General features: G+C 44.5%; 1 long non-coding RNA gene across 1 annotated transcript; it reads left to right on the top strand.

Moving 5' to 3' along the window:
• The first annotated feature begins 2,383 nt into the window (after positions 1-2,383).
• Positions 2,384-13,242, top strand: LOC116665844. The gene is made up of 3 exons (XR_004322580.1): positions 2,384-2,503; positions 4,368-4,372; positions 13,231-13,242. It is a non-coding gene; the product is annotated as an uncharacterized LOC116665844 (long non-coding RNA).
• The last annotated feature ends 799 nt before the right edge of the window (positions 13,243-14,041 follow it).

The raw sequence follows: 14,041 nt of genomic DNA, 5'->3' as shown, positions 1-14,041 counted from the left end.
TTTTTTTAAACAGCTATGCTCCCGTGTCTGGAGATTCTGCCATTCTGCTGCAGAGCTCAAATATGGCATTAAAATATGTTGTGAGCTGGAAAACCTTTGCAGAAATTCCAGGCCTCTCTCTGCTCTCGGAATGCAAGACATTATTTGTGATCCTGTCACATAAATTTGGAAGCGAAGTCCGTGCTGGCCTTTTTGTCTCTGGGTTTTCTGACTCAGTAGTAAGAATGGATGAGCCTGATTTTTATTCCTGGTGGCAGGTGGAGAAAGGTTGGGCTCCAGCCTCTGCTTATAAGGTTGGATGGGATTCAAACAAGGCAAGGGAAGTCGGGAAGTTTCTTTGCTTTGCTGACCCTCTGTCCTCTATAATACCAGGGTTATGGTGCCCACCTCACTGCCTGGCCCATGGTCAATGCTAAGGCTGGCAACTAGCACTATTACTAAGGAGTAAGGAACTTTGAGTCTGGCATCCCTGAGTTACAATCCTGTTCTGCTCCAAAACAGCTATGTCCCTTGGGCAAATCACTTAACCTACCTGGGCTCAGTTTCCTCATCTGCCAAGTGGAAGGATAATAATGTCTGCCTTACAGAGTTGTGGTGAGAAGTTCATGACAAACACAGAGGTCTCCAAAGTGGAGTATGCATACCCTGGGGTGAGATGCAAGAAGAAAATATCAGAATTTTTATCTCCAGCTTACTTAATTCACTTCAGAATAAAAAAGGAAATGAAGATTTACTCATATTTAATGTATGCATAGATGCTTGACACCCATATTTGATCTGTGTGTCATCTCTTTTCTTTCTTCTACAGTGCAGATTAGCTGCTAACATACTCACATTCATTTGCTTTTAGCAAACTGCCTCATGTAGCAATTAATGTGTGCCCAGGTAAACGGATTTAGGGATTACAATAACCAGTTTTTAAGCAAACTTACAAAATAGATAAGTGACTTAAAAAAATTCCTACTAAGAATCTATTCTTAAAATGCTAATAAGGAAGCATAAGAGAGCACCCAGAAAATAGAAGAGCGCACCTTTCTTCCACTTTGTTAAGGTTTCTTCATGGGCTACACCTTGTAAAGCAAATTCCACATCATTTCACCTACAACTAGTGTGGTATGAACCTCTAACTTTTTGTTTGACCACCTCACCATTATCACACCTAAAACATTCATCAGTAATTTCTTTAATATCATCTACCATGATGTTATTATTATTATTATTATTATCCTTTGAAAATACTATTATAATTGGATCCCTCCAGCATCACCCCATCTTCTTCATGACCACATCCACAGTCTTACTAAGGCCAAAACACACAGCACGACCCCTGCCTGCCCTTTCCTCCTTGCCCACCACACTCCCAATGCAGGCACCCTTCTCCAGTTCCTTAAACACTGAGTGTCCTCAGTTTCTCCCCACTCAGCACCCTTGTCTCTGTCTGAATTGTCCATCCCCCACCTTTCCAATAAGCTCCTTCTCAACCTTCTTTCCAGGCTCTAACGTGCCCCCTGCCCCAAACAGGCCCCCAGTTGCTGTTTTGCTCTTCCACTAAACAATGCTCATGTGTTTCATACGACTCATAACACAGTCTAAACTGTTCCTTGCTTACTGCCTGTCTTCTTCATTTGACTGGGAGGAATGCAGTCTGTTATAGTCACTGTTTTCACCCTGGAGCTGAGCTCAGTGCTGGGCAGGAAGTAGCAGCTAACAAATGATTGAAAGACTGAAAGCAGGAGTGAAACCATGATCTTGCCCTGCCTCCTTTTCCATTCCTGTCTTCTATTCCTGTGTCTGGTTTTTCAGCTCCTTCAACAAGGTCTTCCTCTTCCCTCTCAAGCTGCCTCCCATCCTTCCACACCACATCCTCCCCATCCTTCAAGTTCAGATTCTGTGTGACCTCCTCTGGGAAGCGCTGACAGCTTTTGTGCTCACTCCCTGAGCTCAGTTCCACTACCAAGTTTATCACATCAGTTGTGTGTCTGTTGCCCTTACCACAATCTCAGCTCCTTGAGAACTGTGATGGTTAAATTTACGTGTCAGCTTGACCAGACTAAGTTGCTGATAAAGACATTATTTCTGGGTGTGTCTGTGAGGGTGTTTTCAGAAAAGATTAGCATATGAATCCGCAGACTGAGTAAAGAAGATCTCCCTCCCCAATGCAGTGGGAACCATCCAATCTACTGAGGACCTGATAAGAAGAAAAAGTCAGGGGAAGGGCAAATTTGCTCTCCCTTCTTGAGCCCGAGTACTCATCTTCTCCTGCCTTTGGACACTGGATCTCCTGGTTCTCAGGCCTTTGGGTTTGGACCAGAACTATACCACTGGCTTTCCTGGGCCTCCAGCTTGCAGATGGCAGACTATAGGACTTCTCAGCCTCCATAATTGCATAAACCAATCTCTCATATCTCTTTGTGTATGTCCATATATATCTTATTGGTTCTGTTTCTCCAGAAACCCTGACTAACATAAGAATCAAGGCCCTGTCCTGTTCATTTGGAGCTCAGTACCTGGGACATCTCCACAAACCCTTCAGGACTGTATAAATGAATCAGCCAGGAGTGGGAAGGTAGAGTTAAGCCTGAAGGGCCAGGAAATAAAGAACCAGTAATGTAATGGGGATCGGTGGGGCTCAGGGACACAACAGGATGGTTTGAATCAGTAGATGATATCTAAGACTCTGAACAAATGAGAGGGTCCTGGGTTTCCATTCATAGAGCTGCCAAGTATGACCTCAGGGTGATGGCAACCTTTTACGTAGGTTGAAAATAATCTGAAAATAAGCTCCACTAGGAAAAAGCTCCCCTCGGGGAGGGGTTTGGATCTGTACCATTTGCTGCTATTTTTGCAGTGCCTGAAACATAGTAGGGGCTCAGTGAAGATTTCTTGGATGAGTAAATAAATGGATACATGAGTTCAAGGCTGACTGAAGAAAAAGCAGGGATATGAACTGGATATGAGTAGAAACAGAAGAGCAGTTTCCTCACTACCCCTTGGAACCACCTAAGGGAAAATGTGGCAACCCTGTAACAATTAATATCAAGCCTATCTTGTTTCATCTTGTCTTTCCAATGTCCAGCAGAGCCTGGCACCTAATGGTGCTCAATAAATCATTGTGGAACAAATGATCCCTTCTGTGAAATGGAGGCTATTATTACTTAGCTTGTAATGAATTAGGATTCTCAACACTCTTCATGTCTTCAGTGAAAATTCTATATTAGTTCAATCTCTACAATTTTTTTAGCACCGTTTTTAAGAGTGTTGAATCAATTCCAACTTATCAATCAAGGTCAGATTTGTCATTGGAGCATCTGCTTGCTAATATGAGTGTGTTTTCATTTTGTTGAGCTTTCTATTTTTACTAGCCTGACATACTAGTACAAGCCAGGCTGTCTCCAGATCATGATATTGTTGTAAGTGGGGCACTAGTCTTGGGAGCTACTGGTAGGTGTCTCTGGGGTGAAAAGGAAAAGTTTTGAAGACACACAGATTTTGCAAGTAGTTCGTTAAACAGAGAGTTCTCCAATGCAGGATTGCTCAGAGCCTTCATTATGCTAATATGAAATTGTGACACCCTAGGAGAGGGTATCAAAAGAGGGTAATCCCCACATTCTTTACTGATTAAAACTCTATTTTTTAGGTGTTTGGTGAAACATCTTTCAATAACCCAAAGGTTGCCTGTTCCAAGAACACAGGCTATTTCAAGAACGCCAAATCAAGAGGATTTCTGCATTTCAGTAACCACTTAGTTGGCTAAAATGACTGCTCTACCATCATGGAGGGTGGCACACAAACTCATTCATACTCCTTCATCTGTTCCTCTTAAGAGCAAAAGCATCAGAATCAAAACAGATTAGGTTTTGCTGTGAGCTTGACTAACATCTCAGCCTCGGTTTTCTCATCCATAAAAATAAGAACAATAACACCATAGAGAGACTACAGAACCATGATAGTAGGGGATGTCTTTGAAAGAGTGTAGCAAGATCTGATATGTAGGAGGTGGTATTTCATCCAGGGAGTGTTGGGCACTCACAGAGAATCTGAGGGTGGAGCTATAAAAATACAGACAAAAGTCCCTGTGCTTGGGAGATTCCAGCCCAGCAGAGCAAGATAGAAACTTCTACAAAGTCTGGCTCCCCAGGTGGTTCCAAGGGACAGCCAGCATGGATACCAGAACCCTAGGGCAACAGCAGGTGCCACTCATGGAAGTCTGCTGCCACAATCCTGGTGAAGGTGATGAGGCTGTGAATTGTCCTGTTACTGAGACCCACCCAAACAGTGCCTCTGCACTGTGGCTGCAGCTTGTCCAATAGGAGAGGGTTCCCTGACCCCTCCTCCCCCCAATATGATGGAAGCACACAGCAGCAGAGCATCTGTGCAGCCTCACACTGGAGGGCCTCTGGACCCACATGCCAGGCAGCCCCATGGTGGGAGCCAAAGACACGAAATGAGACCAGTCAGGTCAAACCTATCTCCTCACCTGAATTATAAGATGAGTCTCTGTGTTTGATGCTAGATATTGATTCCATGGATACCTATCGATGGCACAGCCAGGCCAGAGGCCTGGAGCCCTGTTCATTCTGAAGAGACTCATACAAATTTTTGAAACTGGTGGCACATGTCCGGATGAGAGTTGCTCAGTAGCCTGTTTTGTACTTCTGTCTCCCAATGGTGGTGCCAGATAGTCCACTGAGCTGCCTGCATCTTCTCCTTTGCCTGCCTGCCTGGGAGATGGGATACTCTCTAATGGTGCTGGCTTTTCTCCCTCTGCTTGCACCCCTCCTACTGAAGCTCTCCTGCAGGCATGAGGCATTTAATTGCACATGCCACAGTTCACTCTCCCCGGGGCTTAGGCAGGGGCTGCCAGCTCTAGCTTATTCACTCTGCAAATTGAGCGCACACTGACTCCTGCCCTGCCCACTTCATGAATCCTAGTTCAACACGTTCTCGTAATTATCTCATGTTTCAGACTTTAGAGGGAGATCCTAGCAAGCTCAAGTAGAACCTAAATATTTCATTTATACCAAATGAAGAATACAACTGTGTGTGCTTCCTTTGTGTATCAATTAGTGGCATATGGTGAAAGCCAAACACACTAATAAAGTTATAAAGAAATATAAGGGAGACTCGCTTCCTCATGGGCTCAGGCAGGAGCGCATGCTGCTAACATTGCAATTTCCCAAACAGATTGTCTGAACACCTGTGCCATTCAAGGACCCTCCTACTCTCAAGTACTCTCCTTCGTGTCTCTTTCAACAAGATCGGCTTAATTCGGGGAAAGGTGTGGTGTTTAGGTTAGAGAGGCTATATGACAAACAAGCTTCATCTCACATGCCAACCCCAATCAACTGGGACTACCTGGAGTGCCATGTTGAGAAGGATTCTGAGGCTGCACTTGTCTCAGTGGAAATGAAAACTGATTAGTTATAACATTGGCCTTGAGAAGGTCATGGAGCAAGGAAGATGTGCACACATTTGGCATTTCAGCTAGTGAAAAGAGTCTTAACTGAGGAATTGAAGATGGTGTGGTCTTAGGGAAGTCATTCACTGTCTTCAGCCTCAGTTTCCTGATCTGTAAAATCAAGATGGTGATAATATTTCCTTTATAAGGTCATAGTTATGTAAGATCAAATCCAGTGAAGTGCGTAAAACTGCTTTGGGAACAACAATTCATTATACAAACAGGAGATAATGTAATTGCAAAAATATCTACACTCAAGTAACTCTGTGTCTGTGTGTGTGTGCGTGTGTGTATGTTTCTAACACTCTAGGGAAGGGTTTTTCACCCTCAGCACTGTTGACAGTTTGCACTGGATTGCTCTTTATGGTGGGGGACTGTCCTGAGCATTGCAGGATGTTTAGCAATATCCATGTCCTCAACTCACTAGATACCAGTAGCAACCCCCAACAATCAAAAGTGTTCTAAACATTGCTACATGTTTGCTAGGGACAAAACTGCCCCATAATCATTGGTTTCAGTCAGTAGTTTTCCCCTCTGGCTGTACATCAGACTCACCTGGGGAGTTTTAAAACCACATCAATGCCAGTTTACAAGCCCCAGTCAAGAGACTTTTTTAAATTAATCAGGAGCAAGTGGGGTGCCAGAGTCTTTTCCTGGTTGATTCTAAAACACATCCCAGCATTGAGAACCTCCCACAAAGCTGTGTGGAATCCTTTCTGAGAACACAGGTTCTCCTCTCTTGCAAGCAATGGGCTGCCCAGGCCTTTGCCATGTGCGCTTTTGGGAAAAGGCTAAGGGTCCTCCCAGGGTAAATCAGGCAGAAGATTTCCCACACCCCAACCCAATATGCAATTTCCTCCCTCCATTCAATCACAAAAACCCCATTTTTTAATGAGTAAATGAACAATTTATCCTGTAACAGACGACTGAAGAATGTGATGGAGATAGTTAAACGTGATGGATATCCATGCTCGTCCATCTTAAAGCAACTTTTCTAAGACAATAAAAGCCCTAAGATCCCTTTGATAAAGTGGAGCTAGACAGAAACATAGCAAGTAACATATGACTGGGTACAAATGGTAAAATTAAAGGCAAACATTGTTGATGAGCTCACTAGAGCCTGAAGTACTGAAGCACAATATTAGCCTTGGTGGAAAATAACTTCATTGAAATATGTCCTTCCTGCTACACGGCTTTCCTAAGGCTCTGAAAGCATTCCTTCTCTCTCAGCCTCTCGCTCACTGTCACAAGGCTTTTTCAATAGAACCAACAGAGAAGAGAGTTTGGTAATGAAAGTAAAGGATAATTGAAGTCTTGCCTTGATCTATTGTTACAACTGAATAGGCAGAGAGACAAACACTCGGTCCTTGCGTAGACCCTCCCAGGAGCTCTTCAGCTCCTGGGGCTGGCATAGCAGCCAGTCAATAGCATATACTTACTGAACACCCCCCATAAATAAGTCACGGTGCTAAACTCTCCTGGGGATACTAAGATGCATAAGACACAGATCCTGCCCTCTAGGTGTTTGTAGTCTAGTTAGGGACCTCTAAAAACATAATCAATAATACTGAATGACCTGAGTTTAACTCCAAATGAATGACTCCAAAGAGAAATACTGAGCTGGAGGGTTTCAGATGAAGCTAAGTGAAAAACTGGACATGGAGGCAGGACAATACAATCAGTCCCCAGGCAACACTTCTTATGAACTGACATTCTGTTGGTCTCCTGAATGAAGGAGAACACACCTGGCGGAGGGTCAGGTACCTGAAAAAAGCATGGCATAATGCTCACCTCCTCCTAGGATTCAGCAGTCAATGCTGTCCCTGCATAAGAGACAGGGGCACAGGCAGAAGTAAAGGAACGAAGCATAGGATCAGAGGGAAGGCTGGTCTCCCCATCTCTGTGTGCACTGGCCAGACCAGCGGGGACTTGAGAGCTGTGCAGAGAAAGATAGGTTCTTGCCCTTCACCCGGGGACAGAGGCAGCCTCCAGGGCAGAGCTCTGTTCTCCAGCAGAAGAAAACAGGATCTCAGTGTGGGACCCGGATGTTATAAGGATGTCCAGTTCCTGGCAGAGCAGTGTGAGACTGCATATGGGGCCTATGTGGGACACCCTTTGGGGACTCCTGGACACACTTGAGGTATCTTTTAGGAATCTGTCAGCAGACATCTTCATTCTGAATTTAGGGGAGGGGGAACCCTGTGATACCAGTGGGAGAACAGAAGGAATGGCAACTAAGCAGAAAACACACAGACTGGAGAAAGGCCTGCTTTGAGTATGTCTAATTGCAAAACTACATGTGAGGTGAGCAGTGCTATAAATAAGCAGCACTATGTGGGCTGAGACCAAAAGTCACTGTGACCAAGAGCCTGAAATCTCTCTTGACCAAGAAGGTTGTTCTGTATGCGACGTTTAGCCCCAGGAACCTTAAGGAGCCCAATCCAGTAGCTTGTGTCCCAGTGAGGTCTCACATGGGGCACATGGGACACAGGGTGGGACTTTAGGATTGCTGCTGTTAATCCACTGCCTCGTCCACGCCCCGCTCACCACTGCCTCCTCACAACTGGTCTCCTTGCCCCTAGAGCATGTGCGCCACACAGCAGCAGAGTGAGTCTTTTAAAGCTGTAATGAAACCATGGCACTGTCCTTTCCTCTTACTTACAGGAAAATCCAAACTTCCATGCCCACTGTCCTCACAGGATCCACCATGCCCATTGTACCTGCTCCCCAGACTCATTCCCCAACTTTCTTTGTCTCAATCACTTCATTTCAGTGACAAAGGCTTTGTCTTGGACCTAGAATACCTCTAACTCATTTCATGCCCCAGGGCCTTTCCACTTGCTGCCAAGAAATCCTTCTCCATATAGTCTCATGTTTCCTCCCTCTGCTCGTTCAGGTCTCCACTCAAATATTATGTCCCCAGAGAGTTCTTCCCTGTCCATGTTCCCTGAAAGAGCCCTGTCACTTTCTATCCCCTTATCCTATTGAGTGTTTTTTCATAGTACTTGTCTTCCAGTATCACACGTAAATTTACTTGAATGTTTGTTTATTGTCTCTGTCTCACATTAGAATATAATCCCTATCCCGAGCACCTAGAAGAGCACCTGCTATGTAGTCAACAATAAACACATATTACATAAAAGTATGAAGAACTCCTTTCCTATTAGGCAAACTTCTGAGAGCTCTAGCCCCCCTTTTGAAGATCTGGCTTTGGAAGCCACTAATATGCACTGAGCTTCAAGACTACAAAGCCCCCAGTACTAACTAAGTGGTCCTCTTCTGTTTGTCCCCCTCACATCACCTGACACATCTGCCCCCATCCCATCGCAGCATGCGTCCACACTGGTGACTTACCATCCATTTTTGTTTACTCAGTTTTGCTTCTCTCTCCGACATGAACACCAGCCTCCTAAGACAAGGACTGTGCCTAATTGGTTTATTGCTATAACCCTAATGCCAGGCAAAGAATAGGTGCTCAGTAAGTATTTGTTGATTATTCATCCAGCTAAGCCAGGATTTTCTTTCACCTATGTTTTGTCCGTTAATATTTCCACCCCAGGGCCAGATCTTGCATTTACTAAATAGATTAAATATCACTGCACTAGATTCAACTCCTTATTCCAGTTGAATGAGTTGAGAACCTTGTGATCCAGATTCTGTCGTTCAGCATAATACTGTCTTTGCCTGTCTGCGGAAAACCTGCTACACACATCGTTTCCAAGGCAGAGATGGTGGCAGTGGACAGGTGGGCAAGCCCCTCCTCCTTCTGGCCTCCTTGCTGACCAAGTTGGGAAAGTTAGGGTACAGCCTCAGCTCCCTCACGCACCCACCCTCCTCTACCCACTCCCCAAAAGGAGGAAGTACAGATGGACTACAGGCTCAAGAACAGGCTAGACCACATTTTGAATCCCACTTTCTCCACTTAACTGCTTTGTAAATTTTGGCAGTGGTGATTGTCTTCACCTCCCTGCATCTGACTTTCTTTGTTCTGGTAATTGAGACAATAATTCCTGCCCCTAGAGTTGTTGTGAGTACTAAAAACAGTGACAAAGTACTCTGTACCATGCCAGGCATTTGATGAATGCATCATCTATGTGTGTTTAAAAAACAAATAAACAAACAACTTCAGCAGTGAGAGAGGACAATGAAACCCAGATATTTCATTGATAGTTTTCCAAGCCAATAGGAAAAAAAAAAATCAGTACATCTACAAATTAGTTGCGAGTCAGAGGTCATGTGGACAGTTGTGGTCATTGTTTAATGTTCCCATTACAGTCCCCATGCGACCGTGAACTTGAAGACACAAGACAGCAGGGCTTGTGTGGGGCAGCAAGGGGCTGGGCAGGGAGTCAGGTACCTGCACAGATCCCGGATGGCAGATGGCAGGCCCGTGGCTCCACATGCTCTTTGCGCTACCCTCGGTACAGCACTGAAGCAGGATGCTTACCCAGCTGCCATTTCTGCATCTACCTCATGCTCATTTAAATAACGGGGCAAACTGTAAAGATAGGAAGATAATCATAGAGAGCTCAGGGAAAGTATGCAAATAGAAAATGCTACAAACTCAGAGGAGGCTGGGATAACAAAGATAATCAAGAGCATTATCAACAAGCCCCAGGTGTGCAGGCACTGAGAGCCTGCGAGGAGCACAGGCTGGGATGGGAGGGTGCAGCCCCCGCTGCTCCACCCGGGGTCTAGTGCCCATTTTTATTAATGAACCTGCTCTCTCCCGAGCTCCTGAGAATCCTGGGAGATGGAGCGCAAGCATATTCAAGAGTGGGGGAAAGTGGAAGTTAGGTGTTTCCCTGCATGTCTATTCTCCACCTGGTTCCCTTATTACCTTCATCCTGATGAGGCAGCCACAGAGATGTATTCAAAATGCTACCAGTGTCATCATCCCTCTGATCAAACCCCCAGTGGCTTCACCTCACTCAGAGTAAAGCCAAAGCCCCCACCCAAAACCTCCAAAGGAGTCCCCCACCCCTCTGACTTCAGCTTCTGCCTCCTTCCCTCACCACCCCCAGCCACACCCTGCTTCTTACAAATCCTTGGACACACATGGGGCTCCCATTTCAGGCCTTCGCTCACCCTCCCTCCCCTCTTTTTCACCTCAGCTCCAAGGTCTCAGTCTCACAGAGCCTTTCTCTGTCTATGCAACCCTCCTTCTTGACTCTCCCTCTGCCTGCTTTGCCTTTGATGGCATTTATCACCTTCTGATATGGCTTGTATCTTGCTTCCTTCTTTGATTCATAATCTCCATCTCCTAACTAGAAAGTGGGGGCTCCTAACTAGAATGACAACAGGACTTTTTGTTTGTATGTCTACTGTTATCTCCCCAGTGTTGTCAACTTTACCTGGTACGAGGAAGGGGCTCAATATATATTTGTTGAATAAATGTTTTTGTTAACTAAAGCTACATGGTTATTTTGACTGTTCCTTTCTCTTCCCCTTTTTCTGTCTCAGGGTTGCTAGGAAGACTAAAGAAGCTAATTCTTGATGAAATTACTCACTGTGTTGCACCTGGTACACGATACATACTTAACGAAGGTTGAATGCCCTGTTAATTGGGTGAGTTCACCTCAGTATAAAGTGAGCATGGGCAGCAGAGCCTTCCTCACTGTGGCACCCAAGGAGAAAGTGTGTAAAGATAGTGGTACAATTTGGCTCCATTCTCACAAGAAAGAAGGAACTGGGAGCAGAGCCAACCCTGTAGGTGGGGCCCTTGGAGTCAGGCAGAAAGAGCTGGGATGGCAGAGGTGGAGAAGTCACAGAGAGGCTGGCTCATCTTCACCCTGTGGTTCTTCAAACTACCCAGCATTGATGACGGCAGACACGTGCATCTCAGTCACAGTTAACTATGCATGACTTTGCCCCCAGCCCCCAGGGAAAGTTCTTTCCTTGTCACCCAAGTAGTCAAAGTTCCTGCTGAAATCAAACAGCAAGGATTGACATGTCCAATGAGTTGAGCCATATTTGCCAAAGGGCAGCCAGTTGCTGGCTCTAAGAGCTGAGGCGGCCCGTAAGTGGACACCAGCCCGATTACCAACACCAGCATTATAAACATAGCCTTCATGGACTGGCCCCCACCCTTCCAGCCTCATCTAGCATCGTGCTCCCCATTCTTGGGGCTCGGTCAGCACTAGTGTCTCCAGTTCCTTGAGAGCGTTTTGTGTGGACATTCTTTCCTATCTGTGTGACCTGGCGACCTTAGGCTCCTCTCTTAGATGACACATTCAGTGTTCCCTCCTGGTGGAGCCATTTCTCATCTCTGGAAGTTGTCTCTCAGTCGCATTGCTTTCCCTCCACACCCAGATTAGGGTAAGAGTTTCACACTAACAGTTATTCTGCTAGTCCCATGGGAAAAGGCCCAACTATAGTTTCATTCACTATTGTATTCTACAATGTGGACACACTGTAGGCTCTGTGTGTGTGTGTGTGTGTGTGTGTGTGTGTGTGTGTGTGTGTGTGGTATTTTTAATTAGTTAATGAGACTCCCACTCTCCCTGACTGAGACACAACTTTCCACTCCTTGTCTTCCTCTGTCTGGTGAGTATTACTTACTGGCTTGCCTTCCAAGCACCTCCACTTACATCTTCCACTGGCCCTGAGACAAGTCCACCTCTTCTCAACATCATCCTCCTCCATTTATCATCATTTCTTCTCTCTGTTTCCAGGATTTCCATCAAGGACAACAGTTGGTTCCACCAGTCACACCACCACATGCTCTCTAGGAGCCTTCAGGACTGGTTTCTGACCTGATCTGCGTGCTCCTGCAGAACTCAACTCAAAAGCATCTCTCCAGAGAGGCCTCTGCTGACCACCACATCTACAAAGCATCCCCCTCCCCGTTGCTCTCTATCTGTATCTCTCTATCTCATAATCTTACCAGCCCTCAAAATGTGGTCCCTGGATTAGGAGCAGCAGTATCACCTGGGAAACTGTCAGAAGTGCAGAATCTGAGCCTCACCCCAGACCTGCTGAATCAGAATTTGCATTTTAATGGGACTTCCCTGTCACTCATGGGCACATGGAAGTTCGAGAAGCAGTGTTTAGAGCACTCCTTAAAGCCTGTAATTGTCTAATTTGTTTAGTTAGTAATCACCTATTTCACTGCAAACTGAAAAGTAAGATCCATGAAGGCAGGGACCTTGGCCTGTTTATCACTGTAATTCCAGTGCCTAGCAGCTGATACATGGTAGGTATCAAATAAATATGAAATAATAAATGAATGAATGAATGAGTGCATTTTCAAAGTTTCTTCAAACGCCAATGTTTGATGTTCAGTGGTTTTCTCTTTCTAGCTCATTTTCTTCTTCCTGTTGTCCAACGTGGGCTCACCTGCTTCCATTAAGCACTTACTCAGCACCTTCTGGGTAGGATGTTCTATTCTGAGCATGGAAAATAGTTAAAAGGTAGTATCTGCTCATAAACATCACACAGTTTAAAAGGTTCACTCACAAGAAACAACTTCTGTCTTTCATTTCATTACATCTACAGTTTTTAACCCTCTATCTACCTGACACTGAGCAGTAGATACATTTTGCCATCCTTAGAGGCCAAAGAATTGTCTACTTTCTTTCCCCATGGGCTTGTGTTTTCTGACTAAATATCTGGATCTTTTGCTCACACTCATCATTGGAGCGTTTCCTGCTTCTCCATTACTAATGAACTTTTATCCAGTTCCTGGATGTACCGCATCCTGTCCTGCCTCCAGCAGAAAACACTCCCATTGACAGCTACCCTGGCATATCCTATGGCCACCTTGGTCCCAGGAACTTCAGTCATCACAGCCTGAGTGTCCTCATTTACCTGCTTTGCATGGTGGATTGCCTGCTCTTCAGACCCTGGAGAGCTTTGTTTTATGTCTAGCTTTAACCATAACTTCCCTGTTTTCCCTTAACAGTTTTTTCCACCTATGTCTGATATGCTTTTCTCCTTCCCACCAAGAGGAATCCTCTCCATCCCAAGAGATTCAATTTGTGTTATAGGAAAACTTATTCCCACAATTCATTACATCAATGATAAAGGAGAAAAACTCTATGATCATATTAATACAGGCTGAAAAGGCATTTGATATACTCTTGCAACCATTTCTAATACATACTCTAAGTAAAATAGGAATCAAAAGGAGATGTTTTAAAAAAGGAAATCTTTAAATATGATAAATACTTTTTAACAGAAATTACTAACAAATTTTAAAATACGAAAAAATTTCTGTAAAAATCACTCTGGATAGAGACGCCCACCATCACTAACAAATTGATCAGCATGGTCTAAATGGTTCTAACCAATGCAATAAGTTAAGAATAGTAAATAATGGACCTACAGCCAGAAAAGAAAAGGTAAAACTCTCTTTTTTTGGCTGATGATTTGATGACATATGTATAATACCTACATAAGCTATTTTTTTTTAATTCTACAATTAAGAAGAGTATTTGATAAGATTCAAGAGTATAAGAAGAATTTGGGGGGAAAATAGATTCTCTGTATGCTAACAATAAGTATTTAAAATGGAAATAGTAAAAAAAAAAAAGTGTATAATGGGGGAAAAATTAACAAGAGAGCCAAAGGACCTATATGAAT

Source organism: Camelus ferus, chromosome 9 (assembly GCF_009834535.1).
Source record: "Camelus ferus isolate YT-003-E chromosome 9, BCGSAC_Cfer_1.0, whole genome shotgun sequence".
NCBI lineage: Eukaryota > Metazoa > Chordata > Mammalia > Artiodactyla > Camelidae > Camelus > Camelus ferus.
The sequence above is the reverse complement of the archived record's forward strand: the minus strand, read 5'-3'. Positions and strand labels throughout refer to the sequence as shown.